The 6,847-nt window shown below is 42.0% G+C and overlaps 1 non-coding gene across 1 annotated transcript; it reads right to left on the bottom strand.

The window, feature by feature from the left end:
* Positions 1–3,548: 3,548 nt before the first annotated feature.
* Positions 3,549–3,747, bottom strand: LOC119944337. Its single transcript, XR_005455826.1, has one exon. It is a non-coding gene; the product is annotated as a U2 spliceosomal RNA (small nuclear RNA).
* Between the last annotated feature and the right edge of the window lie 3,100 nt (positions 3,748–6,847).

Raw genomic sequence — 6,847 nt, 5'->3', positions numbered from 1 at the left:
CCACGCATATCCTGGCTTGACTACTGTTTCAGTCTTTTCACTGATCTCCCTGCCTCCAGTCTCTCCTCTCTCCATTCCATATTTTCCCTGAATCATTTTTCCAAATATCATTCAGCCCACTGAATTCAAAAAGCTTCTCTGGCTTCCTATTTATTTCTAAAGAAGAAACTCCTGACCACTGGCTTTGTCATTATTTCATTTTATTCTCTCAAGCCCTTAGTAGAGTGCCTGCCCAAATTAAGCTAATTGAAACATTATATTCATAAGTGCTGAAGATGGGACCAGACATACAATTGTTAAGAGGGGTTGAAATAAATCAACACATGTACTAAAGATGGATGCAAATACATATCTGTTATGGGTGGCTGTTGGGTGAACGTGGATTGGGGCAATAGGAATTAATCAGAGAAGGATTTCTGCCAGATGTGAGCTTTAGGTGGCCTTTGAAGGTAGGGAAAACTGTTATTTGGCAGGTTTGAAGAAGGAGGGAGTTCCAGACAGGAGCACAGTGAAGAGCACAAGTGGCCCAGAATGGAGAATGGGGTGCAATTGAATTATTCAATCCAATAATGATGTCTCTTTAATGCTTTCTGAGTGCAGAACATTGTTAACATTGTTCTAAGTGCATGGAAGAATAAATACAGTTTGCAGCCATCCCTCCCTGCCCTCAAGGAGCTTATAGTCTAGCTGGGGAAACAGACATTCAAGTACACTGCAGGAAAGGGAGACAACAAAGTATAGATATATATGCAGAAGTGCTGCAATACCTATTTGCTTAGGGGGTTGGAAAGAATGAGAGGCTGGTCAAGGAAGGTTGCTGAAAGGAGATTTGATTTTAGTAGGGCTCTGAAGATAAGAAGACTGTTGGTCTGCCAGACATGTAGGAGAAGGGAGTTCATGAGCAAGGGGTCAACAGTGAATGAGGTGAGAGTGAGGGACCGTGAGTAGGTTGACATTAGAGAAGCAAAGTGGGTGGGCTTGGTATAGTGGGAAAAGAGTGAGGATGCATGATGCAGAGACAAATGATCAACTACTGAACATTTTTGAGAAGTAAGGAGACATGCACATAATTGTTTTGGGGGTTTTTTTCAGAAAAATAATTTGGGCATGAGAGTGAAGTATGGACTGGAGAAGGGGGAGGCAGGAGCTAGGGAGGCCAGTGAGGAGGTTGATGCAGTAATCAAAATATGAGATACGAAAAGTGTTTAAACCAGTATGGTAGCAGTTTGGATGGAGATGAAGGAGCAAATTCTGGAGGAAGTGACAAGAAATGAAGAAGGGAGATGAGTTAAGGATAAAACCAAGATTTCAGGCTTGTTGATCGAATGTCTCGTTTATTGAATGTCTCTGGGTGCAGAACACAATCAAGTGTTTGGGAAAGAGAAAGAAGGGTGAAATGGAAGAATGAAAACTAGTGTGTAGTGGCTAAAGAGAGATAATACGTAAGATGGGTAAAATTGATGGAGAGCCTTGAACTCAATAGTAATAGATTCTACTAGATGTTGTGGGAATATATAAACACTGAAGGTTTTTGGGTAGAGAGATGTGTGTCAATTGATTTTCAAGGAGATGATCCAGCTCACAACATATGGTATAGGCTAAAGGGGAGAGAAGATGAATTTAGGAGACCAGCAAGATTGCTGATTGAGTTGAAAAAGCACTGCCTGATGAGAGTTTGAAGGAGGATGAAGGCCATTAGGTGATGAGAAAGGGACAGTCCTGGGAAATGGTGCAAAGGCAAACTCAGTAAGAGTAGAGAAGCAGTGTGGCCTAATGTATAGTCATGGGGCTGGGAGTCAGAAGGAACTGGGTTCTAATCCTGGCTCTGCCACTTGTCTACTGTATGACCTGGGGCAAGTCACTTAACTTCTCTGTGCCTCAGTTACCTCATGTGTAAAATGGGAATTTAGAATTTGTGAGTCCCTATGAGCCCCATGGAATTGGACTATGTCCAACCTGATGAGCATGTATCCATCCCAGCACTTGAGTAGAGTGGTTGGCACATAGTAAACACTTAGATGCCATAAAAAAACTGAATGTGAAAACAAAAAGACAGCAAGAATTCAGGAATAATAGCAAGATTGTGTACCCTTTGTACAGAGAGGATGACTTTAGTGTTGACAGAGATGGTTAAGGTAGAAGAGAAAATTGATTTATAGAGGAAGAGGCTCATGATTATAAGAGTCTCTTTTCTTATCTCCTGCATAAAACAAAACATTTCATGTTTTAGAAATTTGTATTGTCCAGATGGATTATTATACTGGTTAGATAGTCTATAGTCCCACATACACAAACTTATGTTGGGGCAAATCAATCACTTACTGAGCCTTTACAGTGTGCATTACAGTATTACTACTGAACATTTACTGTATTAAGCACTTGGGTAAATATACAACTCCAAATATGGCCACACCTCCAAGAGAATCTATTCTGTCTTGTCACCAACCAGGGTAGACCTAGAGAGATTGTGGAGGGGCAGAAGAGGAAGGAAACAGAAAAGGGAACTTCTCCTCTGGACATGATGGTATCTGCAGGTACCAGTAGCTAGCAAAATCTTCCCCTAAACAGGGCTAATCCACCCATGCATTCTCCTCCTTATAAGTAAATACAGGTAGGCTGTCTAGATGACTTTATTACTAAACTATTTCCCACAACACTTTGCTTCCTCCCCTCACCCTCCTAAAATATAGTGGGAAAAACTGGCTAAAATCCCTAAAGAACAGATGTTTCTCTGAAAAACTGAGTGGATATCATTAAAGAAAGTGATAATCTCTTTGTGAGCAGAGAATACATTGTGTTGTTCATAGCTATAGGTTTGGTCTAGTTTTTACCTCATCTCCCCCTAGGATAGATATGATGCTCAATCTAATAATGTTCATAGGATGCCTAGGTGTTTTCCCTGAGCACTATTGCTGTTTTGCTTTACTATTTAGCTGGCAAATACCTTCAAAGAGGTCTCCCCATTATTGACAGCTCATTGCCAATTAATATGATTGGCAGCCTGAGCTTCCCAAAGCACTATTGATATTAAGTGGGAGTCTCTCTTGAGAGTTCCTTCTATGTAATTTTAATTTTACTGAGCACAGGCCTAGGAGCTAGGAAAAACTAAATTTTATCTTTGACGCTGATGGATTTCTCGACCCCTGACAAGTCACTCAAACTCTCTGCCTCAGTCTCTTCATATGCTCAAGTATTAATAGTTCCGCAGGAAGCTCAAAGCAATTTATTGACCTGGACTAATTAATTTTAACAGCATCCCTCCAAGGCAGGGCAGAATTCATATTACTGCTGCCATTTGAGAGTAAAGGGACTAAGGTTCAGCAAGGACAAGTGATTTTTCTCAGTGTTATTCAGAGCCTCAGCTGCAGAGTCAACTATGGAATCCAGGTCTCCAGATGCTTAGTCATTTAAAAGTCATTTTTAAATGTCTGCGTATATTACAAAGGGATAAAGATTGAGTCACTATCCCTCTCATCCCGACCCCGCATCTGAAATATTAGCTTGCTCTTAAGGTTGCAGGGAGTTCATTCATTCACTTGCTTGATCATATTTATTGAGCGCTTACTGTGTGCAGAGCACTGTAGTAAGCGCTTGGGAAGTACAAATTGGCAACATATAGAGACAATCCCTACACAACAACGGGCTCACAGTCTATAAGGGGGGAAAATCACATCAAAGACGTATCAGTTATTAAACTGATAAGAACAGGTACTACACTTGATCTTAGCCAAACGTCCGAGAACTGAGATGCTCAGGGCATCCTTATACATACTCCTATTGGCTGGGGTCAATTATTCTCTCAGGTGCAATGCTGATGGTTCATCGTCTTCTCGCCTGGGAATGCCATGACCCACGCAATTCATGCCAGCTAGATCAGTTCCTCCAGTAGTAGAAAAATAGCAGTTCTGCCTCTTTGTAAGCACATTTCTATAACAGCCATCCAGTCTAAATGGAGAATTCTGGAAGGGAGGGGAGCCTAGGAGAAAGAATTTACTCCTTTCTACTTCCTGAAGGGAGAAATAGCACTTCAATGGTACCCCTCTGCCATAGAAAAGTCAAAAAAGGTGGGCAATTATCAGGTAAAGTGACATAAATGATGATGCAGTTAGCTTTGGTTTTCATAAATCACCAGAGAACCTCCATTGGACTAATAAGAATACTTTAAACCTAGCTTTCTAACATTTCCATTTCTTTTACTAAATAGTCCACATACTTGGCATCTAGAAGAAGAAGGTCAGAGAGTTTCAGCATTAGTATGTGTCCCAAACTTTTTTTTTCCTACAGCAGCATATTTTGATAGGCATTCAGCTGGTAATAACAGCCCTAGAAGAGTAAAATTCTATCCTCATTTCCCAGGTTTAATTGTTTTCATTGAAAAATGACCTAATCATCCCCATCAGAATAATCCACTCTGAGGAAAATGTGGAAGATAGAAAGAAGTAGAATATTATAATCAAGCTTGTGCTTAAAATAGAGAAGCAACATGGACTAGTGGATAGAGCATGGGCCAGGGAATCAGAAGGACCTGGGTTCTTCCTAGATCTGCCACTTCTCTGCTGTGTGACATTGGGCAAATCAATTAGCTTCTCTGTGCCTCAGTTCCCTCATTTGTAAAATGGGGATTGATACTGTGAGCCCCAAGAGGGATGGGGACTGTGCCCAACCTAATTTACTTGTATCAACTCACTAAGTTGTTAATAAATACCATAAAAAGTACCAAAGTAAATCAAAAGCACTGGACCATCTGTTTTAAGTTTGCTAGCTCTAACCACAGAAAGGGAAGATTGATCCCAAATAAAACTAGACTTACCACAGTAAAACAAATGACAAAGGAAAGTTAATCTTGAAATGCTCATCTGTCCAATATTTCTTCTTGGATAGTAGGTGTTAACAAATGGCTGCAACTGCTCAAATGTAGATCGTCTGAAGTCCTCAGGAGCAAGGAAGCCAGCTTGCACTGACAGTCAATATAATAATGATAATATTAACAAATAATATTCAATCATATTTATTGAGCACTTATTGTATGCAGAACACTGTACTAAGTGCTTGGAAAGTACAATTCAGCAACAGAGACAATCCCTACCCAACAACAGGCTCAGTCGATCACTGTTAATAATTGTAATAATGATTTGGTAGTTGTTGAGTGCTCACTGTGTGCCAAGCACTGTTCTAACCACTGAGGTAAATACACGATAATCAGGTCCCACATAAGACTCACAGTCTATACAGGAGGGAGAACAGGTATTGATTCCCCATTTTGCAGGTAAGGAAACCAAAACACAGAGAAGTGTCATGCAACGGGTAAGTACAGTGCTCTCTGCACACAGTAAGCACTCAATAAGGCCTCATTTAATTTTCCTCCACTCAATTTTTAAAAGCTTAAAGATGGTGCCTGAAAAACACTGTGCTAGTTTGCAAAAAAGAAAGAGACAGCCAAATAAGAGAAAATTATCCTTATGTCCTGCTGTTGAATGATGACTAGTCCCGCTGCCCGGATCGTCTTTGTGCAGAAACGCTCTGGGCACGTTACTCCCCTCCTCAAAAATCTCCAGTGGCTACCAATCAACCTATACATCAGGCAAAAACTCCTCACCCTTGGCTTCAAGGCTCTCCATCACCTCGCTCCCTCCCACCTCACCTCCCTTCTCTCCTTCTACAGCCCAGCCCGCACCCTCCGCTCCACTGCCGCTAATCTCCTCACTGTGCCTTGTTCTCGCCTGTCCCACCGTCGACCCCCAGACCACGTCATCCCCCTGGCCTGGAATGCCCTCCCTCTGCCCATCCACCAAGCTAGCTCTCTTCCTCCCTTCAAAGCCCTACTGAGAGCTCACCTCCTCCAGGAGGCCTTCCCAAACTGAGCCCCTTCCTTCCTCTCCCCATCCCCCGCCTTACCTCCTTCCCCTCCCCACAGCACCTATATATATGTATATATGTTTGTATGTATTTGGTACTCTATTTTATTTGCACATATTTATTCTATTTATTTTATTTTATTCATATGTTTTGTTTTGTTGTCTGTCTCCCCCTTCTAGACTGTGAGCCCACTGTTGGGTAGGGACCGTCTCTATATGTTGCCAACTTGTACTTTCCAAGAGCTTAGTACAGTGCTCTGCACACAGTAAGTGCTCAATAAATTTGATTGAATGAATGAATGATCATCTCCATGGACAAAATAATGTTATTCCTTATGTTCAGTTTCTGTCAAAGAAGCAAGCAGTTTAAAAAGGCTGAAGAGTACTGATATCAACACACAGTATGCCTGTGGTGTTTATTTTTCCCCTAAAATTCATTCACTCATTCATATTTGAGCGCTTACTGTGCACAGAGCACTGTACTAAGCACTCGGTAAGTACAAATCGGCAATATGTAGAGATGGTCCCTACCCAACAATGGGCTCACAGTCTAGATGAGGGAGACAGACAACAAAGCAAAACAAGTAGACAGGTGTCAATACCATCAGAATAAATAGAATTATAGCTAAATACACACCATTAATAAAATAAATAGAATAATAAATATGTACAAAAATACACAAGTGCTGTGGGGAGGGGAAGGGGGTAGGGTAGAAGGATGGAGGGGAGCAATGAGGAGGGGAATAGGAGGAGGGGAGGAAAAAAGGGGGGGCTCAGTCTGGGAAGGCCTCCTGGAGGAGGTCAGCTCTCAGTAGGGCATCTAAGGGAGTAAGAGAGCTAGTTCGGTGGATGTGTGGAGGGCGGGCATTCCAGGCCAGAGGTAGGATGTCAGCCAGGGGTCGACTGCAGGACAGGCGAGAACGAGGCATGGTGAGGAGATTAGTGGCAGAGGAGCAGAGTGTGCAGGCTGGGATGTATAAGGAGAGAAGGGA

The sequence above is a fragment of the Tachyglossus aculeatus genome, chromosome 22 (genome assembly GCF_015852505.1).
Source record: "Tachyglossus aculeatus isolate mTacAcu1 chromosome 22, mTacAcu1.pri, whole genome shotgun sequence".
NCBI classification, from domain to species: Eukaryota; Metazoa; Chordata; class Mammalia; order Monotremata; family Tachyglossidae; genus Tachyglossus; species Tachyglossus aculeatus.
This window is presented reverse-complemented; position numbering and strand designations above follow the sequence as displayed.